Below are 10,127 nucleotides of genomic sequence, written 5' to 3' on the forward strand. Positions count from 1 at the left end.
CCTCCCTCCCTCTCTCTCTGTATGTATGTATGTCTGGACGCGCGTGGGGATGTTCACACGTGACGAGATTCTCTGCCTCTTAAGCCATTCGGATGGCGGCGTCTCCGCCTCTTAAGCACGCCGCAGCTGCTCCCGGAGCCTAGCTATTCGCTCCGTCGGAGGGGTGTGTGCGTGTGTCTGGACGCGCGTGGGGATGTTCACACGAGACGGGATTCGGTCTCTACGCCGCTGCGATGGCGGGCAGAGGCTTGGGGTAGCCTCAGCTGCTCCTGAAGCCTCCCTGGTGGCATCTCTCTGTGTCTCTCTCCCTCCCTCCCTCTCTCTCTGTATGTATGTATGCACCCTTGTGTGTTCACACGTGACAGGGATTTTCCCCCAACTCACCCTGATGGCAAGAAGAGGTTTGCGTGCTGTCCACACCACAGCTGTTCCCGAACCCTCACTGGTGGCAGAGCTATGTACTATGAGTGCTGTTTGACATGTGTGTGTGTGTGTGTTCACACATGAAGGGGTCCCGTGTCTCTAACCCACAGCGGCTTGGGTGGGGTACCCTTAAACACGCTTCGGCTGCAACAGAGGATCAAAACTCGGACTGTGGAAATGTGGACCAGCCACCTCTGGGCTTCCCAGGTGCCTGGCAGAGTCTGGTCTCCTCTAAGCAAGTTGGATGTCGGTTCCAGAAATAGGTGATCATCACCGCTGGTCTGGTACTGCCAACTGCTGGTGGTGAAGAGCGTAGAAGTGGGCAATTTATTTTGAATATATATATATATATATATTACAGCTTACGGATATGTATAGGGCTTGGACTTATGGCTTGGCGACCTTGACTGGCCTGAAAAGGTCAGACCTGGGTGAGACAGATGGATAGGGCACCACTAGGAAATCCAGCAGTGTAGAGTGGAAATCGAAGTTTGGAAGAAGACATGAGGTCCCCGCTTTCAAGATTGTGGCCAAGAAAAGAAGAGAACCAACCTAGAAATTAAGGAGAAAAAATTGATCTGAAGTGATGAAGCTTGTGGGAGCTTCATCCCAGGAAGCTTTCAGGAAGAGACTGGACAGCCATCTGGTCAGAAATGGTGTACAGTCTCCTGCTTGGGCGAGGGGGTTGGACTAGATGACCTACAAGGTCCCTTCCAACTCTGTTAATTCTAAAATTAATCTAAATCACTCCTGCTCTGAACTTGAAGGAGTTATTATGGGCTCATGTCAAGGAGACTGTTTTAATAAAGGGGAAATGTAGGATACTGTGTGTGATTTTAATAAAAATGTTAACAGTTTACCTAAAAAAAGCATCAGATTCTTGTAATGAGAAGCTTTTTAAATCAAGGGCAATCAAATGGGAGCCATAAATAGGAATCAAGAAGAACAAAGAATTGAAGAGAACGCTCAACCGATTTTTTTTCTCTCTCTCTCTTTCTCTCTCTCTCCCTCTGTCTGTCTGTCTGTCTGTCTGTCTGTCTCTCTCTCTCTGTGTGTGTGTGTGTGTGTGTGTGTGTGTGATATGGGTAAAACATAAATAAATGTTTATTTGTGTGGGTTGTATTACCTTATTCTCTGCCTGCTTTTCCTGTACATGCCAGATAAGGTCTCCATGCTGGCTAGGGACTTCTGGGAGATGAAGTCTAAACGCCTTCAAATTTATTTTATTTATTTATTTATTTTATTTGTCAATCGCTTACAAGATAATAGGTATAAGGATAAACCTAGTTATGAATACAAGAAATGAGTACATATAAGAAATAGAAAAGAAACAATAGGACAGGGACGGTTGGCACTTTGGTGTGCTTATGCATGCCCCCTACGAGGTTAAGAAACACTGGGCTAGAAGATGATCCTTCAACTCCCTTCTAGCACTACAATTCTATACTTCTATGATGTGTCTTTCTATCCATCTGTCCATTCATCCATCTCTGCCTTTCTGTCTTTGTCTTTCTGTCTATCTTATCTACTTACCTACCTACTGCTATCTATCTATCTAGTCTAGTCTATCTAATCTTTGTCTGTCTGCATATACTATCTTCTATCCCTTCCTTCCTTCCTTCCTTCCTTCCTTCCTTCCTTCCTTCCTTCCTTCCTTCCTTCCTTCCTTCACTGTCTGTCTATCATATCTATCTATCTTATCTAATCTTTGTCCGCCTGTACTATCTTCTATCCCTTCCTTCCTTCCTTCCTTCCTTCCTTCCTTCCTTCCTAGCTACCTAGCTACCTAACTACCTACCTACCTGCCTGCCTATTTACCTTCCTTTCTTCTGACTGTCTGCCTCTATCTGTCTGTCTGTCTGTCTGTCTGTCTGTCTATCTATCTATCTATCTATCTATCTATCTATCTATCTATCTATCTATCTATCTATCATCTGTCTGTTAATCTAATCTAATCTAAACTATTGTAATGTAATGTAATCTATCATCTTCTCTGTTTGTCTACCTGTTCCCCCTTCCACCCATCCAGCTATCTATCTATCTATCTATCTATCTATCTATCTATCTATCTATCTATCTATCTATCTATCTATCTATCTATCCATCCATCCATCTATCCATCCTTCCCTCCCTCCCTCCCTCCCTCCATCCCTCCCTCCCTCCCTCGCTTTCATAATCCTAGCATTTAAGCTCTTCCCATGAGATCAGTGGATGTTATGATAAATCCAGGGCATATGGCAATTTAATGATTGACCCAAGATAAAAACTCTATAAAGTACAGGACTTGCAGTACCAGCCCTCCCTTTCCGGATGGCGTCAAGCCGTAAACAGCCTGGATTTACACATCATAACTAAGCCGTATTGTGGTTTTTATCGTTTGGGCTCAACAACATTCTAGCCAACGGTGATTTATTAAATAAACTATATTTAAGCACACCCTGGCATTGGCCTGGGCCTGAAAAAAAAAACAAGAAAAACTTCTGACCACAGAACATCTTTAATTTTTAAAAGGAATATCTACAATGGGCAAATATTTACACCTGGAGATTCTGGTTACTTTCCACCACCCTCTCTTCCCTGCTCAGACGTAGGAACCACAATTTCCTGGTTTGGAATCAGCTGCACAAGGAGAAGAACAATGAGTACTGTGTAAAAAGGAGAAGGTTTATGAGAGCACAACGGGTGCCACACAGGGGGCGGATTCAAATGTTTTAACAACCGGTTCTGTGGGCGTGGCTTAGGTGGTGGGCATGTCTTGGTGGTCATGTGACTGGGTGGACGTGGCCAACTCAACATCACTCACATTGAGGTACGCATCTCCTCTCCTGGCCTCTCATGACTGTGGGGATGCTGCAACAGTCATAAGTGTGAAAAATGGTCATAAGTCACTTTTTTCAGTGCCATTGTAACTTTGAATGGTCACTCCACACAAAGTACCAGCAAAGGACGGGGAAAAAACTCCAAAGAAGTTCCAGAGACAGGAAGTCTAGTCCTGCCAAGAATGTAAAAAGGATTAACGGAGAGGCAGTTTCTGTAAGCAACACCAGAATGTTTCCTTCCTGCCTTCCTTACAGGATTAGCCCAGTAATTTCTTCTAACAACCGGTTTTCCAAACTGCTTAGAATGTTAACCATCAGTTCTACCGAATAGGTGTGACAAGTAATCTTCAACTTGCAACGGTTCGCTTAATGACCGAAGTTAAAATGAAAATTGTAACTTCTGGCCGTTTTTCTTTCTTTTTAAAAAATTAATTTATTCAACGTTTATGAAATTAAAAAGATATATTTACATTTTACAGCGTTGCTTAAGCAATGGATACACTTGTACTTTTCTTCTGATGGCGTGTTATATACATTGTTATAATAACTCCTTCGTCATTTTAAACTCTGTATATGCATAGATATAGTTTATTTACATTTATATACACATCACCTTTATTTTTTCAAAAATGTTACCAGGTCATCAGATACCACCTTTTCTTTATCCAGACGTACCAGGTATCCCATGTTATGTAATATTCACTGTCTTGGTTATCTTTTAACAACTTACTTAGTCTATCCATCTCGGCACATTCATGTATCTTATTGATTTTCATATTTCCTGAAGGGTCATAGCCAATTTCCAATTTTAAGCAAAACTTATTCTAGCTGGATACTAATAGTAGACAGGTAATCCTCAACTTGCAATGGTTCGCTTAGTGACCAAAGTTACAACAGCACTGAAAAATGTGACTTCTGGCTGTTTTTCACACTTGTGACCGTTGTAGCATCTCCGTGGTCACGCGGATCAAAATACAGATGCTCGGCCACGGACTCATACTTACGACGGTTGCAATGTCCCCCAGGGTCACGTGATTCCCTTTTGCGTCGTTCTGACAAGCAAAGTCGACAGGAAAGCCAGAATTCGCTTCACAACCGTGTTCTGAACCAAACCGCTGCAGCAATTCGCTTAACAACTGTGGCCCCAAAAAGGTTGTAAAATGGGCCAAAATCACTTAACATCTGTCTCGCTTAACAATGAAAATGTTTGTGTGTGTGTATGTTGTGGGTCAATCGTGGTCATAAGTTGAGGACTAGGCAGTCTTAAACGGTAGGATTGAGAACTAAATTCATGCTAAACCAAAAAGGGTTGAATTATTGACGCTTTATTTATCCCTTTGGCAAAGGAATTGGGAAGTCAACTTTCTTTTTATACTTTTGTTCATTTCTATTGTTTTTGTTTTCTGCGTTCCTAGCCTACCTACGCGATATTATTTATTCCTCTTTATGAAGACTTTATCTTTGTTAGTTTTTAATCTTTATGTTCTGAAATGGCAGGAATGACAACAAAAAAAGACAGGAGCTTCCCTTGAATCGGAGGGAAGGACTTTACAAAAATTATGGTGGTTTGGTGAATTGGGATGGGGGGCATGCAGAGGTGGGATTCAGCCGGTTCTGACCAGTTTTGGAGAACCGGTAGTGGAAAATTTGAGAGGTTCGGAGAACTGGCAAAACCCGCCTCTGACTGGCCCCACCCCCATCTATTCTCCGCCTCCCATTGAGTCCCAGCTGATTGGCTGGGTCTTCTTTGGTTGCCCTGCACCGGAGCGGAAAGCAGATTAGAGGGGTGGGGAGGGAATGGGGATTTTGCAGTATCCTTCCCTTGTCACGCCCACCAAACCACGCCCACAGAACACCATGCCCACCAAGCCACTCCTACAGCTGATTGGCTGGATCTTTGGTTGCCCGGCACAGGAGAATGGAGCTGGAAAGCAGGTTAGAGGGGTGGGCAGGGAATGGGGACTTTGCAGTATCCTTCCCTTGCCACGCCCACCAAACCACACCCACAGAACACCACGCCCACCAAGCCACGCCTACAGCTGATTGCCTGGATCTTCTTTGGTTGCCCGGCACAGGAGAATGGAGCTGGAAAGCAGGTTAGTGGGGTGGGGAGGGAATGGGGATTTTGCAGTATCCTTCCCCTGCCACGCCCACCAAGCCACACCCACCAAGCCACGCCCACAGAGGGAGGGAAAGAGGGTTGAACACCAAACAAACGAGCTTATTCTGATTGATTTGGAGGAATGGGGCTCTAAGAGACCAATGTAAATCATGTGACGGGGATGCTGCAATGCTCATAGGTGTGAAAAAGGGTCATAAGTCACTTTTTTTCAGTGCCGTTGACACTTCGAAGAGTCACTAAGTGAACGGTTGTAAGTCCAGGGCTACCTGTAGTGATAGACATCTTGAGGTCAATCCCAAAACATCTAGAGTACCACTTGAACTCCTGTCAGCGCTGACAAAATCCCCATCAGTCAAGAGGGAGAAGAAGGAGGGGGAGAGGGAGGGGAGAGGGAGGGCAGAGAGGGAGGGAAAGAGGGAAGGGGAGAGGGAGGGAGAGGGAAAGGAGGGAGAGAGTGGGAGAGGAAGAAGGGGGAGAGAGGGAGGGAGGGGAGGGAGAGGGAGAGCAGAGAGGGAGGGAGAGGGAAAGAAGGAGGGAGAGGAAGAGAGGGAGGCAGAGAGAGGGAGGGAGGGAGGGAGAGGGAGAGATGGAGGGGAGAGCAGAGAGGGAGGGAGAGGGAAAGAAGGAGGGAGAGGAAGAGAGGGAGGCAGAGAGAGGGAGGGAGAGGGAGAGATGGAGGGGAGAGCAGAGAGGGAGGGAGAGGGAAAGAAGGAGGGAGAGGAAGAGAGGGAGGCAGAGAGAGGGAGGGAGGGAGGGAGAGGGGAGAGGAGAGGGAGAGGAGAGGGAGGGAGAGGGAAAGAAGGAGGGAGAGGAAGAGAGGGAGGAGAGAGAGGGAGGGAGGGAGGGGAGGGAGAGATGGAGGGGAGAGCAGAGAGGGAGGGAGAGGAAAGAAGGAGGAGAGTGGGAGAGGAAGAGGGAGGGAGGGAGAGATGGAGGGGAGGGGAGAGCAGAGAGAGGGAGGGGGAAAGAAGGAGAGAGTGGGAGAGGAAGAGAGGGAGGGAGGGAGGGAGAGATGGAGGGGAGGGGAGAGCAGAGGAGGGAGGGGGAAAGAAGGAGGGAGAGAGTGGGAGAGGAGAGGGAGGCAGGGAGGGGAGAGGGAGGGAGAGGGAAAGAAGGAGGGGAGAGTGGGAGAGGAAGAGAGGAGGCGGAGAGAGGGAGGGAGAGATGGAGGAGGAGGGGGAGAGAGAGAGGGAGGGAGAGGGAAAGAAGGAGGGAGAGAGTGGGAGAGGAAGAGAGGGAGGCAGAGGGAGGGAGGGAGGGAGAGATGAAGGGGGAGAGGGAGAGAGAGAGAGAGAGAAGGAGAAGACAGTCTTGTGCCCACGAACAAGCAAGAAATATGTCCTTGGCTGTGTTTTCATGAGAGGGTGAGAGGCTGAAATTCAAGGACGCAGGAAAAGGACCTTTAGATTAGTGGGCGCAGAAATGTCTGACATTTATTGTGTGAATGTCGCCTCTGTGTGTGTGTGTGTGTGTGTGTGTGTTTTTAAACAAATTCTTGTTTGACTTTAAAGAGAAGCATTAGGAGGTTCAGTAAATAGCCTGTTTGCTTTCGGTAGGAGTGATTTGTAACATCCATGGCTGTCCTCAAATAATTTGCTTTATATTACAAGGTTTAGCGTCAGGAGTGGAGAAAATGGAATTGTTTTATGAAACCAGAGCAACCACAGCAGGGCGGGTTTATTTATTTAGCCCCCTCCTCAAATATCCTTTCCTGCCCCTTCCTTTCCTCCTTTCAGGTTTTCCTTCCTTTTCTCAATGCATTTTATCTTTTTTTTCTCAGAGCTGGAAATGAGCAAATATCATTCACCCGGGGTGTGTTTGCTTCCGTGTTCTTCGAGAGGAGCGTGCATTTTCACACTTTGTCTTTTAAAAAAAAGGAAGAAAAGAATATTTTCCGATATCGAGTACTTTGTCCAGACAAAAGTTGATTGCTTTTCCTAACAGCCAACCGTTTCAGACCAACTTGCATTGCCTGTTGCAGCCTCTATTGTTTTCAAATGTTTTCAGACACTTTCGAGTTGTGTGAAACCAAGAAATGATGACAGCTGGCTGCATGTTTATTGAGTAGATGAAGGGGGTCTTTTATCTCAATCAAGTAAAATGGGGGGGGGACAAGAAAAAGGAGAAAAACAAAACAAAACAAGTGGGCTACAACGCGGCGACTGAAATAAATTCAATTTAGCCTTGTGTAATTGCTTATTTGATTCCAGATATGACATGCTGTTAGGACATCAATTGACATTCTGTCCCTTTCTGTTTCGCAGAGCTTAACTCGAACACGCTGCCCTCTAGGTACAGCCTGAAATGGAAAGCGACTTGATCTTCGTTCCCAGAAAAATTAGCGCATTAAATTTGTTTGAAAAAATTGCTATCCAAAACATGATGGGTTTTTTTTCCCCTCTCTTCGGCTGGCGCTGAGGCTGCATACTTAGAAAAAAAAAAAAAAGAACAAGGAGAGGAGGAGATGGCATTCTTTTAAAGCCTGCACAGATGCCCCGTTTAGAAATCAGATACAGATGACAGATTAACAGAGTTGGAAGGGACCTTGTAGGTCATCTAGTCCAACCCCCTCATCCACGCAGACCCTATAGTCAGTCATGGAACTTCAGCTTTTTCCTGCACTGGTAATCCAAACGTTTGGATAAGCTTAGTCCTTCCTTCCTTTCTCAACCTTGGCCACTTGCGGATATGTGAGCTTCAACTCCCAGAATTTCCCAGAACCCTTTCTTTCTCCTCTTCTCCTTCTCCTTCTCCTCCTCCTTCTCCTCCTCCTTCTCCTTCTCCTTCTCCTTCTCCTCCTTCTCCTTCTCCTTCTCCTTCCTCCTCCTCCTCCTCCTCCTCCTCCTCCTCCTCCTCCTCTCCTCCTCCTCCTCCTTTCTCCCTCCCTTTCCCTCCTTCCTTTTTTCTCTGAATAGAATAGAATAACAGAGTTGGAAGGGGCCTTGGAGGTCATCTAGTCCAACCCCCTGGTCAAGCTACACCATTCCTGAAATTTAATGTAGAGAAAAGTAAAGCCCTACACTTAGGCAAGAAAAACCAAAAACATACATATAGACTGGGTGAAACCAGGCTCCATGGCCGTAAGTGTGAGAGGGATCTTGGAGTCTTAGTGGACAACCAGCTAAATAGGAGCCAGTAGTGTGCAGCAGCAGCCAAAAAAGCCAATGCAATCCTAAATGGCATTAACAGAGGGATACAATCGAGATCAAGTGAGATACTAATACCACTCTATAAAGCCTTAGTAAGGCCACACCTAGAGTACTGCATCCAGTTTTGGTCACTACACTATAAAAAAGATGCTGAGACTCCAGAAAAAGTGCAGAGAAGAGCAACCAGGAGGATTAGGGGACTGGAGACTAAAACATATGAAGAACGGTTACAGGAACTGGGCATGGCTAGTCTAAGGAAGAGAATGACCAGGGAAGACAGGATAGCAGTCTTCTAATATTTGAGGGGCTGCCACAGAGAGGAAGGGGTCAAGCTGTTTTCCAAAGCACCCGAAGGCCAGACAAGGAATAATGGATGGAAACTGAACAAGGAGAGATTCAACCTGGAAATAAGACAAAACTCTCTGACAGTAAGAACAATCAACCCATGGAACAGAAGTTGCCCTCAGAAGTTGTGGGAGCACCATCACTTGAGACTTTCAAGAAGAGATTGGACTGCCATTTGTCAGAAATGGTGTAGACTCTCCCACTTGGGCGGGGAGTTGGACTAGATGACCTACAAGGTCCCTTCCAACTCTGATTGTCTGTTATCTGTTAACGTAGAAACGAGAAATTTTCTGACAGGAAGAACAATCCACCCACCAAGCTTGCCTTCAGAAGTGATGGGAGCTTCATCCCTGGAAGCTTTGAAGAAGAAACCGGACTGCCCTCTGTCAGAAATGGTGTAGGGTCTTCTGCTTGGGCAGGGAGGGTTGGACTAGATGACCTACAAGGTCCCTTCCAACTCTGTTGCTCTGTTAAATTCTTGTCCTTCTCTCAGCCAACGGATAAACCGAGGGTCGCCCTTCCCAATGATTGTTGGCCATGGAAGTCTCCATGCCATACACTAAGGCAGGGGTGTCCAACCTCTGCAACTTTAAGACCTGTGGACTTCAACTCCCAGAGTTCCCCAGCCAGCCACGTGTCCAACCCCCTGCTCCAGCAGTAGACCTTCCCTGTCAAAGAGTTGTCCAATCTCTTCTTGAATGGATGGAGCACCCAAAATTTCTGAAGGCAAGCCGTTCCACTAATTAATTGTTCTCCCTGTCAGGAAATTCTTCCTAAGTTCTACTGTAGGTTGCTTCTCACCTTGATTAGTTTCCAACCATTGCTTCTTGTCCTGCCCTCAGGTGTCCTGCCCTCAGGTGCACTCCCTTCTTCTTTGGGGCAGACCCTTAGATGTTGGAAGGCTGCCATCATATTACTTCTTTTCATTCTCACACAATTTCTAGTTGGGTTCCTCCTCCCGGTTTCCCATTTCATTCTGGCCTCCTTTTTGCTCTTTATCTTGTTAGCCTCCTTTTCATATCTATCCCCCTGGTCCAACTTGCTTCTTACCTCTAAATACCAGCTTCTCCCACATATTTAACTAATGATCCCTAGCACCTCCTCCTCCTCCTTAATCTTCACCGAGTTTGGGTAGAAGAGTGTTAAGTTCTGTACGAGAAGAGAACGGAAGCAAAGTGCTGAGCACCAGCCCTATTGTTTATACATTCTTGCCATGCCAGACATGACTCGCTAAGCCTCTAGCTTGGGCTATCTTCCTCCTTTCCCCCT

This window comes from Notechis scutatus, chromosome 12 (assembly GCF_049901735.1).
Source record: "Notechis scutatus isolate UNSWTSFEM ecotype Mainland chromosome 12, rNotScu1.2, whole genome shotgun sequence".
NCBI classification, from domain to species: domain Eukaryota; kingdom Metazoa; phylum Chordata; class Lepidosauria; order Squamata; family Elapidae; genus Notechis; species Notechis scutatus.